We start from the raw sequence: 23219 nt of genomic DNA on the forward strand, positions 1-23219 counted from the left end.
TTCTCTCCCATTGACTTCAATGCATTTCTGTCAAAGTTTCATTATTTGGCCAATACTTCTGCCACAGCAACAAGACTAAATAATTAAATCAATAAGTAAAAGCACCAGCTCTTCCTCGGTCAGCAGAATAGGCCCATCTCAAAATTTCTTCAGGAATTTTCGTTTCTAGTTATGGGCCTATTCATGTAATGAAAGGCCCATATTGTTCTTCACCTAGTAAACTACATTTTGCCAATTTGCGCTGAGCCCGTGAAAGCCACGGAGCTCACTTTGGTGCCAAATCGTAGGGCTTACTTAGCTGCACGGATTGACATATCGATTGTCTCCGTACTTCTTACGGATTGCGTGCAATTGCCTCTCAAACACGAAAAAAAAACTTTATTATTATTATTCTTCCGTGATTTTCGGCAATTAATGCGGGTCGTACCGTAGCATGCAGCCAGGTAATCTATATATCAAAAGTGAGTCCTTCATGGTGTGAGGTGTGCTATTACTTTTCTGCGCAGAATATGTTACCATGGTGACGTTATTCACGTTAAAACACACTAAAAATCCCATAGGAATGCATTGAATGCTAACTTTTACCTAGCATTAGCCTATACCTAACTAACCATGTGAATAGTAGTAAGGATCGTCTTTTTTCATGGCAGTGAATGGCCCATTGACTTCAATGCATTTCAGTCAAAGTTGTCCCACTCGGCCAGCGTTCATACCACAGCAACAAGACTCGGTATTCAACCTTAGGCCTCACCACCCAACACCCCAAGTCCAACATCTTGACCCGCACTCGTCTTTCATCCCTCGTTCTCTCCCATTGACTTCAATACATTTTGGTCAAAGTTTTCCTACTCGGCCAGCGTTCATACCACAGCAACAAGACTAGGTATTCAACCACAGGCATCATCACACAACACCTTAAGACCACCATCCTGACCCGCACTCGTCTTTCATCCCTCGTTCTCTCCCATTGACTTCAATGCATTTAAGTCAACGTTTTCCCACTGGGCCAGTGTTCATACCACAGCAACAAGACTCGGTATTATACCATAGGCCTCATCACTCAACACCGCAAGTCCAACATCTTGTCCCGCACTCGTCTTTCATCCCTCGTTCTCTCCCATTGACTTCAATGCATTTCAGTCAAAGTTGTCCCACTCGGCCAGCGTTCATACCACAGCAACAAGACTCGGTATTCAACCTCAGGCCTCATCACCCAACACCCCAAGTCCACCATCTTGACCCGCACTCGTCTTTCATCCCTCGTTCTCTCCCATTGACTTCAATGCATTTCACTCAAAGATTTCCCACTGGGCCAGCATTCATACCACAGCAACAAGACTCGATATTCAACCTCAGGCCTCATCACCCAACACCCCAAGTCCACCATCTTGACCCGCACTCGTCTTTCATCCCTCGTTCTCTCCCATTGACTTCAATGCATTTCACTCAAAGATTTCCCACTGGGCCAGCATTCATACCACAGCAACAAGACTCGATATTCAACCTCAGGCCTCATCACCCAACACCCCAAGTCCACCATCTTGACCCGCACTCGTCTTTCATCCCTCGTTCTCTCCCATTGACTTCAATGCATTTCAGTCAAAGTTGTCCCACTCGGCCAGCGTTCATACCACAGCAACAAGACTCGGTATTCAACCTCAGGCCTCATCACCCAACACCCCAAGTCCACCATCTTGACCCGCACTCGTCTTTCATCCCTCGTTCTCTCCCATTGACTTCAATGCATTTCACTCAAAGTTTTCCCACTAGGCCAGCATTCATACCACAGCAACAAGACTCGGTATTCAACCTCAGGCCTCATCACCCAACATCCCAAGTCCACCATGTTGACCCGCACTCGTCTTTCATCCCTCGTTCTCTCCCATTGACTTCAATGTATTTCAATCAAAGTTTTGCCACTTGGCCAGTGTTAATGCCACAGCAACAAGACTTGGTATTACACCTCAGGCCTCATCACCAAACACCTAGCAACTGCCTAGCAACCACCTAGCAACACCTTAGCAACTACCTACAATTTCATAGCAACACCTTAGCAACCATCTAGCTATGCCTAGCAACCAGCTACTGAGCCCATAGCAAAACGTTCTGACAACATACCAACCACCCAGCAACACCTTAGCAACCACCTAGAATTGCATAGCAACACCATAGCAACCATCTAGCTATGCCTAGCAACCAGCTACTGAGACCATAGCAACGCCTTCTGACATCATAGCAAGCCATTTGCAGCACCTAGCAACCACCTAGCAACACCTTAGCAACCACCTAGAATTGCATAGCAACACCATAGCAACCATCTAGCTATGCCTAGCAACCAGCTACTGAGACCATAGCAACGCCTTCTGACATCATATCAACCACCTTGCAGCAACTTGCAACCACCTAGCAACACCATAGCAACCACCAAAAAATGCATAGCAACACCATAGCAACCATTTTGCTATGCCTAGCAACCAGCTACTGCGACCATAGTAACACCTTCTGACGCCATAGCAAGCACCTTGCAGCAGCTAGCAACCACCCAGCAACACCATAGCAACCACCAAAAAATGCATAGCAACACCATAGCCACCACGTAGCAACGCCTAGCAACCAGCTATCAACATCCTTGCAATGCCTAATAACAACATTGCAACCGCCTTGCAATGCCTAGCGGCAGTTCAGTAACCACCTACCAGCACCGTACCACCTAACTTGCAAATCTTAGCAATCACCTAGCAGTGCACAGACCAGCCACTTTATTAGTAGAACAGGCTCTTCCTCGGTCAGCAGAATAGGCCCATCTCAAAATTTCTTCAGGAATTTTCCTTTCTAGTTATTATTTATTATTCTTCCGTGATTTTCGGCAATTAATGCGGGTCGTACCGTAGCGTGCAGCCAGGCAAGCTATATATCAAAAGTGAGTCCTTCATGGTGTGAGGTGTGCTATTACTTTTCTGCGCAGAATATGTTACCTTGGCGACGTTATTCACGTTAAAACACACTTAAAATCCCATAGGAATGCATTGAATGCTAACTTTTACCTAGCATTAGCCTGACTAACCATGTGAATAGTAGTAAGGCGCATCTTTTTTCATGGGAGTGAATGGCCCATTGACTTCAATGCATTCCAGTCAAAGTTGTCCCACTCGGCCAGCGTTCATACCACAGCAACAAGACTTGGTATTCAACCTTAGGCCTCATCACCCAACACCCCAAGTCCAACATCTTGACCCGCACTCGTCTTTCATCCCTCGTTCTCTCCCATTGACTTCAATGCATTTCAGTCAAAGTTTTCCTATTCGGCCAGTGTTCATACCACTGCAACAAGACTAGGTATTCAACCTCAGGCCTCATCACCCCACACCCCAAGTCCACCATCTTGACCCGCACTCGTCTTTCATCCCTCGTTCTCTCCCATTGACTTCAATGCATTTCAGTCAAAGTTTTCCCACTGGGCCAGTGTTCATACCACAGCAACAAGACTCGGTATTATACCGTAGGCCTCATCACTCAACACCGCAAGTCCAACATCTTGACCCGCACTCGTCTTTCATCCCTCGTTCTCTCCCATTGACTTCAATACATTTCAGTCAAAGTTTTCCCACTCGGCCAGCGTTCATACCACAGCAATAAGACTAGGTATTCAACCACAGGCATCATCACACAACAACTTAAGACCACCATCCTGATCCGCACTCGTCTTTCATCCCTCGTTCTCTCCCATTGACTTCAATGCATTTCAATCAAAGTTTTGCCAATTAGCCAGTGTTAATGCCACAGCAACAAGACTTGGTATTCAACCTCAGGCCTCATCACCAAACACCTAGGACCTGCCTAGCAACCACCTAGCAACACCTTAGCAACTACCTACAATTTCATAGCAACACCTTAGCAACCATCTAGCTATGCCTAGCAACCAGCTACTGAGCCCATAGCAACACCTTCTGACAACATAGCAACCACCTAGCAACACCTTAGCAACCACCTATAATTGCATAGCAACACCATAGCAACCATCTAGCTATGCCTAGCAACCAGCTACTGAGACCATAGCAACGCCATATGACATCATAGCAACCCACTTGCAGCACCTAGCAACCACGTAGCAACACCTTAGCAACCACCTATAATTGCATAGCAACACCATAGCAACCATCTAGCTATGCCTAGCAACCACCTACTGAGACCATAGCAACGCCTTCTGACATCATAGTAACCACCTTGCAGCACCTAGCAACCACCTAGCAACACCATAGCAACCACCAAAATATGCATAGCAACACCATAGCAACCATTTAGCTATGCCTAGCTACCAGCTACTGAGACCATAGCAAGACCTCCTGATGCCATAGCAAACACCTTGCAGCACCTAGCAACCACCATGCAACACCATAGCAACCAGCTACCAACACCGTTGCAATGCCTAATAACAACATTGCAACCACCTAGCAATGCCTAGCGGCACTTCAGCAACCGCCTAGAAGCACCATAGCACCGAACTAGCAACATCATAGCAATCACCTAGCAGTGCACAGACCAGCCAGTTTATTAGTAGCACAGGCTCTTCCACGGTCAGCGGAATAGGCCCATCTCAAAATTTCTTCAGGAATTTTCGTTTCTAGTTATTTATTATTATTCTTCCGTGATTTTCGGCAATTAATGCGGGTCGTACCGTAGCGTGCAGCCAGGCAATCTATATATCAAAAGTGAGTCCTTCATGGTGTGAGGTGTGCTATTACTTTTCTGCGCAGAATACGTTACCATGGCGACATTATTCACGTTAAAACACACTAAAAATCCCATAGGAATGCATTGAATGCTAACTTTTACCTAGCATTAGCCATGTGAATAGTAGTAAGGCGCATCTTTTTTCATGGGAGTGAATGGCCCATTGGCTTCAATGCATTTCAGTCAAAGTTGTCCCACTCGGCCAGCGTTCATACCAGAGCAACAAGACTTGGTATTCAACCTTAGGCCTCATCACCCAACACCCCAAGTCCAACATCTTGACCCGCACTCGTCTTTCATCCCTCGTTCTCTCCCATTGACTTTAATGCATTTTAGTCAAAGTTTTCCCACTCGGCCAGCGTTCATACCACACCAACAAGACTCGGTATTCAACCTTAGGCCTCATCACCCAACACCACAAGTCCACCATCTTGACCCGCACTCGTCTTTTATCCCTCGTTCTCTCCCATTGACTTCAATGCGTTTCAGTCAAAGTTTTCCCATTCGTCCAGCGTTCATACCACAGCAACAAGACTAGGTATTCAACCTTAGGCCTCATCACGCAACACCTTAAGTCCATCATCTTGACCCGCACTCGTCTTTCATCCCTCGTTCTCTCACATTGACTTCAATGCATTTCATTCAAAGTTGCCCAACTCCGCCAGTGTTCATACCACAGCAACAAGGCTCGGTATTCAACCTTAGGCCTCATCACCCAACACCCCAAGTCCAACATCTTGACCCGCACTCGTCTTTCATCCCTCGTTCTCTCCCATTGACTTCAATGCATTTCAGTCAAAGTTGTCCCACTCGGCCAGCGTTCATACCACAGCAACAAGACTCGGTATTCAACCTTAGGCCTCTTCACCCAACACCCCAAGTCCACCATCTTGACCCGCACTCATCTTTCATCCCTCGTTCTCTGCCATTGACTTCAATGTATTTCAGTCAAATATTTCCTACTCGGCCAGTTTTCATGCCACAGCAACAACACTCGGTATTCAACCTCAGGCCTATTCACCCAACACCCCAAGTCAACCAACTTGACCCGCACTCGTCTTTCATCCCTCGTTCTCTCCCATTGACTTCAATGCATTTCAGTCAAAGTTTTCCTACTGGCCCAGCGTTCATACCACAGCAACAAGACTCGGTATTCAACCTTAGGCCTCATCACCCAACACCCCAAGTCCACCATCTTGACCCGCACTCGTCTTTCATCCCTCGTTCTCTCCCATTGACTTCAATGCATTTCAGTCAAAGTTGTCCCACTGGGCCAGCGTTCATACCACAGCAACAAGACTCGGTATTCAACCTTAGGCCTCATCACACAACACCTTAAGACCACCAACCTGACCCGTACTCGTCTTTCATCCCTCGTTCTCTCCTATTGACATCAATGCATTTCTGTCAAAGTTTCCCTATTTGTCCACTACTCCTCTCACTGCTACAAGACTAAATAATTAAATCAATAAGTAAAGGCACCTGCTCTTCCTCGGTCAGCAGAATAGGCCCATCTCAAAATTTCTTCAGGAATTTTCGTTTCTAGTTATGGGCCTATTCATGTAATGAAAGGCCCATATTGTTCTTCACCTAGTAAACTACATTTTGCCAATTTGCGCTGAGCCCGTGAAAGGCACGGAGCTCACTTTGGTGCCAAATCGTAGGGCTTACTTAGCTGCACGGATTGACATATCGATTGTCTCCATACTTCTTACGGATTGCGTGCAATTGCCTCTCAAAGTCGAAAAATAAAAACTTTATTTATTATGGGCCTATTCATGTAATGAAAGGCCCATATTACTCTTCACCTAGTAAACTACATTTTGCCAATTTGCGCTGAGCCCGTGAAAGGCACGGAGCTCATTTTGGTGCCAAATCGTAGGGCCTGCTTAGCTGGACGGATTGACATATCCTTTGTCTCTGTACTCTTTACGGATTGCGTGCAATCGCCTCTCAAACACGAAAAAAAAACTTTATTATTATTATTCTTCCGTGATTTTCGGCAATTAATGCGGGTCGTACCGTAGCATGTAGCCAGGTAATCTATATATCAAAAGTGAGTCCTTCATGGTGTGAGGTGTGCTATTACTTTTCTGCGCAGAATATGTTACCATGGTGACGTTATTCACGTTAAAACACACTAAAAATCCCATAGGAATGCATTGAATGCTAACTTTTACCTAGCATTAGCCTATACCTAACTAACCATGTGAATAGTAGTAAGGATCGTCTTTTTTCATGGCAGTGAATGGCCCATTGACTTCAATGCATTTCAGTCAAAGTTGTCCCACTCGGCCAGCGTTCATACCACACCAACAAGACTCGGTATTCAACCTTAGGCCTCATCACCCAACACCGCAAGTCCAACATCTTGACCCGCACTCATCTTTCATCCCTCGTTCTCTCCCATTGACTTCAATGCATTTCAGTCAAAGTTGTCCCACTCGGCCAGCGTTCATACCACAGCAACAAGACTCGGTATTCAACCTCAGGCCTCATCACCCAACACCCCAAGTCCACCATATTGACCCGCACTCGTCTTTCATCCCTCGTTCTCTCCCATTGACTTCAATGCATTTTGGTCAAAGTTTCATTATTTGGCCACTGCTCCTGCCACAGCTACAAGACTGAATAATTAAATCAATAAGTAAAAGCACCAGCTCTTCCCCGGTCAGCAGAATAGGCCCATCTCAAAATTTCTTCAGGAATTTTCGTTTCTAGTTATTATTATTCTTCCGTAGATTTTCGGCAATTAATGCGGGTCGTACCGTAACGTGCAGCCAGGCAATCTATATATCAAAAGTGAGTCCTTGGTTGTGTGAGGTGTGCTATTACTTTTCTGCGCAGAATATGTTACCATGGCGACGTTATTCACGTTAAAACACACTAAAAATCCCATAGGAATGCATTAAATGCTAACTTTTACCTAGCATTAGCCATGTGAATAGTAGTAAGGCGTATCTTTTTTCATGGGAGTGAATGGCCCATTGGCTTCAATGCATTTCAGTCAAAGTTGTCCCACTCGGCCAGCATTCATACCACAGCAACAAGACTCGGTATTCAACCTTAGGCCTCATCACCCAACACCCCAAGTCCACCATCTTGACCCGCACTCGTCTTTCATCCCTCGTTCTCTCCCATTGACTTCAATACATTTTAGTCAAAGATTTCCTACTCGGCCAGTGTTCATACCACAGCAACAAGACTAGGAATTCAACCTTAGTCCTCATCACCAAACACCTCAAGACCACCATCTTCACCCGCACTCGTCTTTCATCCCTCGTTCTCTCCCATTGACTTCAATGCATTTCAGTCAAAGTTTTCCCACTGGGCCAACGTTTATGCCACAGCAACAAGATTCGGTATTCAACCTTAGGCCTCATCACCCAACACCACAAGTCCAACATCTTGACCCACACTCGTCTTTCATCCCTCGTTCTTTCCCATTGACTTCAATGCATTTCAGTCAAAGTTGTCCCTCTCGGCCAGCGTTCATACCACAGCAACAAGACTCGGTATTCAACCTTAGGCCTCATCACCCAACACCCCAAGTCCATCATCTTGACCCGCACTCGTCTTTCATCCCTCGTTCTCTCCCATTGACTTCAATGCATTTCAATCAAAGTTTTGCCACTTGGCCAGTGATAATGCCACAGCAACAAGACTTGGTATTAAACCTCAGGCCTCATCACCAAACACATAGCAACTGCCTAGCAACCACCTAGCAACAGCTTAGCAACTACCTACAATTTCATAGCAACACCTTAGCAACCATCTAGCTATGCCTAGCAACCAGCTACTGAGACCATAGCAACACCTTCTGACAACATAGCAACCACCTAGCAACACCTTAGCAACCACCTAGAATTGCATAGCAACACCATAGCAACCATCTAGCTATGCCTAGCAACCAGCTACTGAAACCTTAGCAACGCCTTCTGACATCATAGCAACCGACTAGCAGCACCTAGCAACCACCTAGCAACACCTTAGCAACCACCTAGAATTGCATAGCAACACCATAGCAACCATCTAGCTATGCCTAGCAACCAGCTACTGAGACCATAGCAACGCCATCTGACAACATAGCAACCACCTAGCAACACCTTAGCAACCACCTAGAATTGCATAGCAACACCATAGCAACCATCTAGCTATGCCTAGCAACCAGCTACTGAGACCATAGCAACGCCTTCTGACATCATAGCAACCAGCTTGCAGCACCTAGCAACCACCTACCAACACCTTAGCAACCACCTAAAATTGCATAGCAACACCATAGCAACCATCTAGCTATGCCTAGCAACCAGCTACTGAGACCATAGCAACGCCTTCTGACATCATAGCAACCAGCTTGCAGCACCTAGCAACCACCTACCCATACCTTAGCAACCACCTACAATTGCATAGCAACACCATAGCAACCATCTAGCTATGCCTAGCAACCAGCAACTGAGACCATAGCAACGCCATCTGACATCATAGCAACCGACTTGCAGCACCTAGCAACCACCTACCAACACCTTAGCAACCACCTATAATTGCATAGCAACACCATAGCAACCATCTAGCTATGCCTAGCAACCAGCTACTGAGACCTTAGCAACGCCTTCTGACATCATAGCAACCCACTTGCAGCACCTAGCAACCACCTAGCAACACCATAGCAACCACCAAAAAATGCATAGCAACACCATAGCAACCATTTAGCTATGCCTAGCAACCAGCTGCTGAGACCATAGCAAGGCCTTCTGATGCCATTGCAAACACCTTGCAGCACCTAGCAACCACCATGCAACACCATAGCAACCATGTAGCAACGCCTAGCAACCAGCTACCAACACCCTTGCAATGCCTAATAACAACATTGCAACCACCTAGCAATGCCTAGCGGCACTACAGCAACCGCCTAGCAGCACCATAGCACCAAACTAGCAACATCATAGCAATCACCTAGCAGTGCACAGACCAGCCACTTTATTAGTAGCACAGGCTCTTCCTCGGTCAGCATAATAGGCCCATCTCAAAATTTCTTCAGGAATTTTCGTTTCTAGTTATGGGCCTATTCATGTAATGAAAGGCCCATATTGTTCTTCACCTAGTAAACTACATTTTGCCAATTTGCGCTGAGCCCGTGAAAGGCACGGAGCTCACTTTGGTGCCAAATCGTAGGACTTACTTAGCTGCACGGATTGACATATCGATTGTCTCCGTACTTCTTACGGATTGCGTGCAATTGCCTCTCAAACACGAAAAAAAAACTTTATTATTATTATTCTTCCGTGATTTTCGGCAATTAATGCGGGTCGTACCGTAGCATGCAGCCAGGTAATCTATATATCAAAAGTGAGTCCTTCATGGTGTGAGGTGTGCTATTACTTTTCTGCGCAGAATATGTTACCATGGTGACGTTATTCACGTTAAAACACACTAAAAATCCCATAGGAATGCATTGAATGCTAACTTTTACCTAGCATTAGCCTATACCTAACTAACCATGTGAATAGTAGTAAGGATCGTCTTTTTTCATGGCAGTGAATGGCCCATTGACTTCAATGCATTTCAGTCAAAGTTGTCCCACTCGGCCAGCGTTCATACCACAGCAACAAGACTCGGTATTCAACCTTAGGCCTCACCACCCAACACCCCAAGTCCAACATCTTGACCCGCACTCGTCTTTCATCCCTCGTTCTCTCCCATTGACTTCAATACATTTTGGTCAAAGTTTTCCTACTCGGCCAGCGTTCATACCACAGCAACAAGACTAGGTATTCAACCACAGGCATCATCACACAACACCTTAAGACCACCATCCTGACCCGCACTCGTCTTTCATCCCTCGTTCTCTCCCATTGACTTCAATGCATTTAAGTCAACGTTTTCCCACTGGGCCAGTGTTCATACCACAGCAACAAGACTCGGTATTATACCATAGGCCTCATCACTCAACACCGCAAGTCCAACATCTTGTCCCGCACTCGTCTTTCATCCCTCGTTCTCTCCCATTGACTTCAATGCATTTCAGTCAAAGTTGTCCCACTCGGCCAGCGTTCATACCACAGCAACAAGACTCGGTATTCAACCTCAGGCCTCATCACCCAACACCCCAAGTCCACCATCTTGACCCGCACTCGTCTTTCATCCCTCGTTCTCTCCCATTGACTTCAATGCATTTCACTCAAAGATTTCCCACTGGGCCAGCATTCATACCACAGCAACAAGACTCGATATTCAACCTCAGGCCTCATCACCCAACACCCCAAGTCCACCATCTTGACCCGCACTCGTCTTTCATCCCTCGTTCTCTCCCATTGACTTCAATGCATTTCACTCAAAGATTTCCCACTGGGCCAGCATTCATACCACAGCAACAAGACTCGATATTCAACCTCAGGCCTCATCACCCAACACCCCAAGTCCACCATCTTGACCCGCACTCGTCTTTCATCCCTCGTTCTCTCCCATTGACTTCAATGCATTTCAGTCAAAGTTGTCCCACTCGGCCAGCGTTCATACCACAGCAACAAGACTCGGTATTCAACCTCAGGCCTCATCACCCAACACCCCAAGTCCACCATCTTGACCCGCACTCGTCTTTCATCCCTCGTTCTCTCCCATTGACTTCAATGCATTTCACTCAAAGTTTTCCCACTAGGCCAGCATTCATACCACAGCAACAAGACTCGGTATTCAACCTCAGGCCTCATCACCCAACATCCCAAGTCCACCATGTTGACCCGCACTCGTCTTTCATCCCTCGTTCTCTCCCATTGACTTCAATGTATTTCAATCAAAGTTTTGCCACTTGGCCAGTGTTAATGCCACAGCAACAAGACTTGGTATTACACCTCAGGCCTCATCACCAAACACCTAGCAACTGCCTAGCAACCACCTAGCAACACCTTAGCAACTACCTACAATTTCATAGCAACACCTTAGCAACCATCTAGCTATGCCTAGCAACCAGCTACTGAGCCCATAGCAAAACGTTCTGACAACATACCAACCACCCAGCAACACCTTAGCAACCACCTAGAATTGCATAGCAACACCATAGCAACCATCTAGCTATGCCTAGCAACCAGCTACTGAGACCATAGCAACGCCTTCTGACATCATAGCAAGCCATTTGCAGCACCTAGCAACCACCTAGCAACACCTTAGCAACCACCTAGAATTGCATAGCAACACCATAGCAACCATCTAGCTATGCCTAGCAACCAGCTACTGAGACCATAGCAACGCCTTCTGACATCATATCAACCACCTTGCAGCAACTTGCAACCACCTAGCAACACCATAGCAACCACCAAAAAATGCATAGCAACACCATAGCAACCATTTTGCTATGCCTAGCAACCAGCTACTGCGACCATAGTAACACCTTCTGACGCCATAGCAAGCACCTTGCAGCAGCTAGCAACCACCCAGCAACACCATAGCAACCACCAAAAAATGCATAGCAACACCATAGCCACCACGTAGCAACGCCTAGCAACCAGCTATCAACATCCTTGCAATGCCTAATAACAACATTGCAACCGCCTTGCAATGCCTAGCGGCAGTTCAGTAACCACCTACCAGCACCGTACCACCTAACTTGCAAATCTTAGCAATCACCTAGCAGTGCACAGACCAGCCACTTTATTAGTAGAACAGGCTCTTCCTCGGTCAGCAGAATAGGCCCATCTCAAAATTTCTTCAGGAATTTTCCTTTCTAGTTATGGGCCTATTCATGTAATGAAAGGCCCATATTGTTCTTCACCTAGTAAACTACATTTTGCCAATTTGCGCTGAGCCCGTGAAAGGCACGGAGCTCACTTTGGTGCCAAATCGTAGGGCTTACTTAGCTGCACGGATTGACATATCGATTGTCTCCGTACTTCTTACGGATTGCGTGCAATTGCCTCTCAAAGTCGAAAAATAAAAACTTTATTTATTATGGGCCTATTCATGTAATGAAAGGCCCATATTGTTCTTCACCTAGTAAACTACATTTTGCCAATTTGCGCTGAGCCCGTGAAAGGCACGGAGCTCACTTTGGTGCCAAATCGTAGGGCTTACTTAGCTGCACGGATTGACATATCGTTTGTCTCCGTACTGCTTACGGATTGCGTGCAATTGCCTCTCAAACACGAAAAAAAAACTTTATTATTATTATTCTTCCGTGATTTTCGGCAATTAATGCGGGTCGTACCGTAGCATGCAGCCAGGTAATCTATATATCAAAAGTGAGTCCTTCATGGTGTGAGGTGTGCTATTACTTTTCTGCGCAGAATATGTTACCATGGTGACGTTATTCACGTTAAAACACACTAAAAATCCCATAGGAATGCATTGAATGCTAACTTTTACCTAGCATTAGCCTATACCTAACTAACCATGTGAATAGTAGTAAGGATCGTCTTTTTTCATGGCAGTGAATGGCCCATTGACTTCAATGCATTTCAGTCAAAGTTGTCCCACTCGGCCAGCGTTCATACCACAGCAACAAGACTCGGTATTCAACCTTAGGCCTCATCACCCAACATCCCAAGTCCACCATCTTGAACCGCACTCATCTTTCATCCCTCGTTCTCTCCCATTGACTTCAATGCATTTCAGTCAAAGTTTTCCCACTGGGCCAGCATTCATGCCACAGCAACAACACTCGGTATTCAACCTTAGGCCTCATCACCCAACACCCCAAGTCCACCATCTTCACCCGCACTCGTCTTTCATCCCTCGTTCTCTCCCATTCACTTCAATGCATTTCAGTCAAAGTTTTCCCACTCGGCCAGCGTTCATACTACAGCAACAAGACTCGGTATTCAACCTTAGACCTCATCACCCAACACCCCAAGTCCACCATCTTGACCCGCACTCGTCTTTCATCCCTCGTTCTCTCCCATTGACTTCAATACACTTTAGTCAAAGTTTTCCTACTCGGCCAGTGTTCATACCACAGCAACAAGACTAGAAATTCAACCTCAGGCCTCATCTCTCAACTCCTTAAGACCACCATCTTCACCCGCACTCGTCTTTCATCCCTCGTTCTCTCCCATTGACTTCAATGCATTTCAGTCAAAGTATTCCCACTCGGCCAGCGTTCATACCACAGCAACAACACTCGGTATTCAACCTTAGGCCTCATCACCCAACACCCCAAGTCCACCATCTTCACCCGCACTCGTCTTTCATCCCTCGTTCTCTCCCATTGACTTCAATGCATTTCAGTCAAAGTTTTCCCACTCGGCCAGCGTTCATACTACAGCAACAAGACTCGGTATTCAACCTTAGACCTCATCACCCAACACCCCAAGTCCACCATCTTGACCCGCACTCGTCTTTCATCCCTCGTTCTCTCCCATTGACTTCAATACACTTTAGTCAAAGTTTTCCTACTCGGCCAGTGTTCATACCACAGCAACAAGACTAGAAATTCAACCTCAGGCCTCATCTCTCAACTCCTTAAGACCACCATCTTCACCCGCACTCGTCTTTCATCCCTCGTTCTCTCCCATTGACTTCAATGCATTTCAGTCAAAGTTGTCCCACTCGGCCAGCGTTCATACCACAGCAACAAGACTTGGTATTCAACCTTAGGCCTCATCACCCAACACCCCAAGTCCAACATCTTGACCCGCACTCGTCTTTCATCCCTCGTTCTCTCCCATTGACTTCAATGCATTTCAGTCAAAGTTTTCCTATTCGGCCAGTGTTCATACCACTGCAACAAGACTAGGTATTCAACCTCAGGCCTCATCACCCCACACCCCAAGTCCACCATCTTGACCCGCACTCGTCTTTCATCCCTCGTTCTCTCCCATTGACTTCAATGCATTTCAGTCAAAGTTTTCCCACTGGGCCAGTGTTCATACCACAGCAACAAGACTCGGTATTATACCGTAGGCCTCATCACTCAACACCGCAAGTCCAACATCTTGACCCGCACTCGTCTTTCATCCCTCATTCTCTCCCATTGACTTCAATGCATTTCAGTCAAAGTTTTCCCACTGGGCCAGCGTTCATACCACGGCAACAAGACTCGGTATTTAACCTTAGGCCTCATCACCCCACACCCCAAGTCCAACATCTTGACCCGCACTCGTCTTTCATCCCTCGTTCTCTCCCATTGACTTCAATGCATTTCAGTCAAACTTGTGCTATTCAGCCACTGTTCATGCCACATCATCAACACTTAATATTAAACCTTTGGCCTCATCACCAAACGCCTACCAGCACCGTAGCAACCACCTAGCGATGCCTAGCAACACCATAGCAACCACCTATAATTACATAGCAACTGCATAGCAACCACATAGCAATGCCTAGCTACCAGCTACTGACACCATAGGAACGCCATCGCACAACCTAGCAACCACCTTGCAGCACCTAGCAACCACCTAGCAACACCATAGCAACCACCTACAATTGCATAGCAACACCATAGCAACCACCTAGCTATGCCTAGCAACCACCTAGCAACCAGCTACTGAGACCATAGCAACGCCTTCTCACACCATAGCAACCACCTAGCAACACCATAGCAACCACCAAAAAATGCATAGCAACACCATAGCAACCATTTTGCTATGCCTAGCAACCAGCTACTCAGGCCATAGCAACGCCTTCTGACACCATAGCAAACACCTTGCAACAGCTAGCAACCACCTAGCAACACCTTAGCAACCACCTATAATTGCATAGCAACACCATAGCAACCATCTAGCTATGCCTAGCAACCAGCTACTGAGACCATAGCAACGCCTTCTGACATCATAGCAACCCGCTTGCAGCACCTAGCAACCACCTAGCAACAACTTAGCAACCACCCAGAATTGCATAGCAACACCATAGCAACCATCTAGCTATGCCTAGCAACCAGCTACTGAGACCTTAGCAATGCCTTCTGACATCATAGCAACCCACTTGCAGCACCTAGCAACAACCTAGCAACACCATAGCAACCACCAAAAAATGCATAGCAACACCATAGCAACCATTTAGCTATGCCTAGCAACCAGCTCCTGAGACCATAGCAAGGCCTTCTGATGCCATTGCAAACACCTTGCAGCACCTAGCAACCACCATGCAACACTATAGCAACCATGTAGCAACGCCTAGCAACCAGCTACAAACAGCATTGCAATGCCTAATAACAAAATTGCAATCACCTAGCAATGCCTAGCGGCACTACAGCAACCGCCTAGCAGCACTACAGCAACCGCCTAGCAGCACCATAGCACCAAACTAGCAACATCATAGCAATCACCTAGCAGTGCACAGACCAGCCACTTTATTAGTAGCACAGGCTCTTCCTCGGTCAGCAGAATAGGCCCATCTCAAAATTTCTTCAGGAATTTTCGTTTCTAGTTATTATTATTATTCTTCCGTAGATTTTCGGCAATTAATGCGGGTCGTACCGTAACGTGCAGCCAGGCAATCTATATATCAAAAGTGAGTCCTTGGTTGTGTGAGGTGTGCTATTACTTTTCTGCGCAGAATATGTTACCATGGCGACGTTATTCACGTTAAAACACACTAAAAATCCCATAGGAATGCATTAAATGCTAACTTTTACCTAGCATTAGCCATGTGAATAGTAGTAAGGCGCATCTTTTTTCATGGGAGTGAATGGCCCATTGGCTTCAATGCATTTCAGTCAAAGTTGTCCCACTCGGCCAGCGTTCATACCACAGCAACAAGACTCGGTATTCAACCTTAGGCCTCATCACCCAACACCCCAAGTCCACCATCTTGACCCGCACTCGTCTTTCATCCCTCGTTCTCTCCCATTGACTTCAATACATTTTAGTCAAAGATTTCCTACTCGGCCAGTGTTCATACCACAGCAACAAGACTAGGAATTCAACCTTAGTCCTCATCACCAAACACCTTAAGACCACCATCTTCACCCGCACTCGTCTTTCATCCCTCGTTCTCTCCCAATGACTTCAATGCATTTCAGTCAAAGTTTTCCCACTGGGCCAACGTTTATGCCACAGCAACAAGACTAGGTATTAAACCTTAGGCCTCATCATCCAACACCACAAGTTCAACATCTTGACCCGCACTCGTCTTTCATCCCTCGTTCTCTCACATTGACTTCAATGCATTTCAATCAAAGTTTTGCCAACTAGCCAGTATTAATGCCACAGCAACAAGACTTGGTATTCAACCTTAGGCCTCATCACTCAACACCTTAAGACCACCATCTTCACCCGCACTCGTCTTTCATCCCTCGTTCTCTCCCATTGACTTCAATGCATTTCAGTCAAAGTTTTCCCACTGGGCCAGTGTTCATACCACAGCAACAAGGCTCGGTATTATTCCGTACGCCTCATCACTCAACACCGCAAGTCCAACATCTTGACCCGCACTCGTCTTTCATCCCTCGTTCTCTCCCATTGACTTCAATGCATTTCAGTCAATGTTTTCCCACTCGGCCAGTATTCATACCACAGCAACAAGACTCGGTATTCAACCTTAGGCCTCATCACCCAACACCCCAAGTCCAACATCTTGCCCCGCACTCGTCTTTCATCCCTCGTTCTCTCCCATTGACTTCAATGCATTTCTGTCAAAGTTTCATTATTTGGCCACTACTTCTGCCACAGCTACAAGACTGAATAATTAAATCAATAAGTAAAAGCACCAGCTCTTCCTCGGTCGGCAGAATAGGCCCATCTCAAAATTTCTTCAGGAATTTTTTTATTATTATTATTCTTCCGTGATTTTCGGCAATTAATGCGGGTCGTACCGTAGCGTGCAGCCAGGCAAGCTATATATCAAAAGTGAGTCCTTCATGGTGTGAGGTGTGCTATTACTTTTCTGCGCAGAATATGTTACCATGGCGACGTTATTAACGTTTAAACACACTTAAAATCTCATAGGAATGCATTGAATGCTAACTTTTACCTAGCATTAGCCATGTGAATAGTAGTAAGGCGCATCTTTTTTCATGGGAGTGAATGGCCCATTGGCTTCAATGCATTTCAGTCAAAGTTGTCCCACTCGGCCAGCGTTCATACCAGAGCAACAAGACTTGGTATTCCACCTTAGGCCTCATCACCCAACACCCCAAGTCCAACATCTTGCCCCGCACTCGTCTTTCATCCCTCGTTCTCTCCCATTGGCTTCAATGCATTCCAGTCAAAGTTTTCCCACTGGGCCAGTGTTCATGCCACAGCAACAAGACTCGATATTCAACCTTAGGCCTCATCACCCAACACCCCAAGTCCACCATCTTGACCCGCACTCCTCTTTCATCCCTCGTTCTCTCCCATTGACTTCAATGCATTTTAGTCAAAGTTTTCCCACTGGGCCAGTGTTAATGCCAGAGCAACAAGACTAGGTATTCCACCTCAGTCCTCATCACCCAACACCCCAGGACCACCATGATGACCCGCACTCGTCTTTCATCCCTCGTTCTCTCCCATTGACTTCAATGCATTTCAGTCATAGTTTTACCACTCGGCCAGCATTCATACCATAACAACAAGACTCGGTATTCAAGCTTAGGCCTCATCACCCAACACATTAAGACCACCATCTTGACCCGCACTCGTTTTTCATCCCTCGTTCTCTCCCATTGACTTCAATGCATTTCAGTCAAAGTTTTCCCACTGGGCCAGTGTTCATACCACAGCAACAAGGCTCGGAATTCAACCTTAGGCCTCATCACCCAACACCCCAAGTCCAACATCTTGCCCCGCACTGGTCTTTCATCCCTCGTTCTCTCCCATTGGCTTCAATGCATTCCAGTCAAAGTTGTCCCACTCGGCCAGCATTCATACCACAGCAACAAGACTCGGTATTCAACCTTAGGCCTCATCACCCAACACCCCAAGTCCAACATCTTGACCCGCACTCGTCTTTCATCCCTCGTTCTCTCCCATTGACTTCAATGCATTTCTGTCAAAGTTTCATTATTTGGCCACTACTTCTGCCACAGCTACAAGACTGAATAATTAAATCAATAAGTAAAAGCACCAGCTCTTCCACGGTCAGCGGAATAGGCCCATCTCAAAATTTCTTCAGGAATTTTCGTTTCTAGTTATTATGGGCCTATTCATGTAATGAAAGGCCCATATTACTCTTCACCTAGTAAATTACATTTTGCCAATTTGCACTGAGACCGTGAAAGGCACGGAGCTCACTTTGGTACCAAATCGTACGGCTTGCCTAGCCGGACGGATTGACATATCGATTGTCTCCGTACTCCTTACGGATTGCGTGCAGTTGCCTCTCAAAGTCGAAAAAAAAACTTTATTATTATTATTATTATTTATTATTATTTATTATTCTTCCGTGATTTTCGGCAATTAATGCGGGTCGTACCGTACCGTGCAGCCAGGCAATCTATATATCAAAAGTGAGTCCTTGGTTGTGTGAGGTGTGCTATTACTTTTCTGCGCAGAATATGTTACCATGGCGACGTTATTCACGTTAAAACACACTTAAAATCCCATAGGAATGCATTGAATGCTAACTTTTACCTAGCATTAGCCTGACTAACCATGTGAATAGTAGTAAGGCGCATCTTTTTACATGGGATTGAATGGCCCATTGGCTTCAATGCATTCCAGTCAAAGTTGTCCCACTCGGCCAGCGTTCATACCACAGCAACAAGACTCGGTATTCAACCTCAGGCCTCATCACCCAACACCCCAAGTCCAACATCTTGACCCGCACTCGTCTTTCATCCCTCGTTCTCTCCCATTGACTTCAATGCATTTCAGTCAAAGTTGTCCCACTCGGCCAGCATTCATACCACAGCAACAAGACTCGGTATTCAACCTCAGGCCTCATCACCCAACACCCCAAGTCCAACATCTTGACCCGCACTCGTCTTTCATCCCTCGTTCTCTCCCATTGACTTCAATGCATTTCAGTCAAAGTTGTCCCACTCGGCCAGCATTCATACCACAGCAACAAGACTCGGTATTCAACCTCAGGCCTCATCACCCAACACCCCAAGTCCAACATCTTGACCCGCACTCGTCTTTCATCCCTCGTTCTCTCCCATTGACTTCAATGCATTTCAGTCAAAGTTGTCCCACTCGGCCAGCGTTCATACCACAGCAACAAGACTTGGTATTCAACCTCAGTCCTCATCACCAAACACCTTGCAACTGCCTAGCAACCACCTAGCAACACCTTAGCAACTACCTAGAATTGCATAGCAACACCATAGCAACCATCTAGCTATGCGTAGCAACCAGCTACTGAGACCATAGCAACGCCTTCTGACATCATAGCAACCCACTTGCAGCACCTAGCAACCACCTAGCAACTCCTTAGCAACCACCTAGAATTGCATAGCAACACCATAGCAACCATCTAGCTATGCCTAGCAACCAGCTACTGAGACCATAGCAACGCCTTCTGACATAATAGCAACCCACTTGCAGCACCTAGCAACCACCTAGCAACACCTTAGCAACCACCTAGAATTGCATAGCAACACCATAGCAACCATCTAGCTATGCCTAGCAACCAGCTACTGAGACCATAGCAACGCCTTCTGACATCATAGCAACCCACTTGCAGCACCTAGCAACCACCTAGCAGCACCATAGCAACCACCAAAACATGCATAGCAACACCATAGCAACCATCGAGCTATGCCTAGCAACCAGCTACTGAGACCATAGCAACGCCTTCTGACATCATAGCAACCCACTTGCAGCACCTAGCAACCACCTAGCAACACCTTAGCAACCATCTATAATTGCATAGCAACACCATAGCAACCATCTAGATATGCCTAGCAACCAGCTACTGAGACCATGGCAACGCGTTCTGACATCATAGCAACCAACTTGCAGCACCTAGCAACCACCTAGCAACACCTTAGCAACCACCTAGAATTGCATAGCAACACCATAGCAACCACCTAGCTATGCCTAGCAACCAGCTACTGAGACCTTAGCAACGCCTTCTGACATCTTAGCAACCCACTTGCAGCACCTAGCAACCACCTAGCAACACCATAGCAACCACCTAGAATTGCATAGCAACACCATAGCAACCATCTAGCTATGCCTAGCAACCAGCTACTGAGACCATAGCAATGCCTTCTGACGCCATAACAAACACCTTGCAGCACCTAGCAACCACCATGCAACACCAAAGCAACCACCTAGCAACACCATAGCAACCATGTAGCAACGCCTAGCAACCAGCTACCAACACCCTTGCAATGCCTAATAACAACATTGCAACCACCTAGCAATGCCTAGCGGCACTACAGCAACCACCTAGCAGCACCATAGCACCAAACTAGCAACATCATAGCAATCACCTAGCAGTGCACAGACCAGCCACTTTATTAGTAGCACAGGCTCTTCCTCGGTCAGCAGAATAGGCCCATCTCAAAATTTCTTCAGGAATTTTCGTTTCTAGTTATTATTATTCTTCCGTAGATTTTCGGCAATTAATGCGGGTCGTACCGTAACGTGCAGCCAGGCAATCTATATATCAAAAGTGAGTCCTTGGTTGTGTGAGGTGTGCTATTACTTTTCTGCGCAGAATATGTTACCATGGCGACGTTATTCACGTTAAAACACACTAAAAATCCCATAGGAATGCATTAAATGCTAACTTTTACCTAGCATTAGCCATGTGAATAGTAGTAAGGCGCATCTTTTTTCATGGGAGTGAATGGCCCATTGGCTTCAATGCATTTCAGTCAAAGTTGTCCCACTCGGCCAGCGTTCATACCACAGCAACAAGACTCGGTATTCAACCTTAGGCCTCATCACCCAACACCGCAAGTCCAACATCTTGACCCGCACTCGTCTTTCATCCCTCGTTCTCTCCCATTGACTTCAATGCATTTCAGTCAAAGTTTTCCCACTCGGCCAGAGTTCATACCACACCAACAAGACTCGGTATTATACCGTAGGCCTCATCACTCAACACCGCAAGTCCAACATCTTGACCCGCACTCGTCTTTCATCCCTCGTTCTCTCCCATTGACTTCAATGCATTTCAGTCAAAGTTTACCCACTCGGCCAGCGTTCATGCCACAGCAACAAGACTCGGTATTCAACCTCAGGCCTCATCACCCAACACCCCAAGTCCACCATCTTGACCCGCACTCATCTTTCATCCCTCGTTCTCTCCCATTGACTTCAATGTATTTCAGTCAAAGTTGTCCCACTCGGCCAGCATTCATACCACAGCAACAAGACTCGGTATTCAACCTCAGGCCTCATCACCCAACACCCCAAGTCCAACATCTTGATCCGCACTCGTCTTTCATCCCTCGTTCTCTCCCATTGACTTCAATGCATTTCAGTCAAAGTTGTCCCAATCGGCCAGCGTTCATACCACAGCAACAAGACTTGGTATTCAACCTCAGGCCTCATCACCAAACACCTAGCAACTGCCTAGCAACCACCTAGCAACACCTTAGCAACTACCTAGAATTGCATAGCAACACCATAGCAACCATCTAGCTATGCCTAGCAACCAGCTACTGAGACCATAGCAACGCCTTCTGACATCATAGCAACCCACTTGCAGCACCTAGCAACCACCTAGCAACTCCTTAGCAACCACCTAGAATTGCATAGCAACACCATAGCAACCATCTAGCTATGCCTAGCAACCAGCTACTGAGACCATAGCAACGCCTTCTGACATCATAGCAACCCACTTGCAGCACCTAGCAACCACCTAGCAACACCTTAGCAACCACCTAGAATTGCATAGCAACACCATAGCAACCATCTAGCTATGCCTAGCAACCAGCTACTGAGACCATAGCAACGCCTTCTGACATCATAGCAACCTACTTGCAGCACCTAGCAACCACCTAGCAACACCTTAGCAACCACCTAGAATTGCATAGCAACACCATAGCAACCATCTAGCTATGCCTAGCAACCAGCTACTGAGACCATAGGAACGCCTTCTGACATCATAGCAACCCACTTGCAGCACCTAGCAACCACCTAGCAACACCTTAGCAACCACCTATAATTGCATAGCAACACCATAGCAACCATCTCGCTATGCCTAGCAACCAGCTACTGAGACCATAGCAACGCCTTCTGACATCATAGCAACCCACTTGCAGCACCTAGCAACCACCTAGCAACACATTAGCAACCACCTAGAATTGCATAGCAACACCATAGCAACCATCTAGCTATGCCTAGCAACCAGCTACTGAGACCATAGCAACGCCATCTGACATCATAGCAACCCACTTGCAGAACCTAGCAACCACCTAGCAACACCTTAGCAACCGCCTATAATTGCATAGCAACACCATTGCAACCATCTAGCTATGCCTAGCAACCAGCTACTGAGACCTTAGCAACGCCTTCTGACATCATAGCAACCCACTTGCAGCACCTAGCAACCACCTAGCAACACCATAGCAACCACCAAAAAATGCATAGCAACACCATAGCAACCATTTAGCTATGCCTAGCAACCAGCTACTGAGACCATAGCAACACCTTCTGAGGCCATAGCAACCACCTTTCAGC

This window comes from Paramormyrops kingsleyae, chromosome 19 (genome assembly GCF_048594095.1).
Source record: "Paramormyrops kingsleyae isolate MSU_618 chromosome 19, PKINGS_0.4, whole genome shotgun sequence".
NCBI lineage: Eukaryota > Metazoa > Chordata > Actinopteri > Osteoglossiformes > Mormyridae > Paramormyrops > Paramormyrops kingsleyae.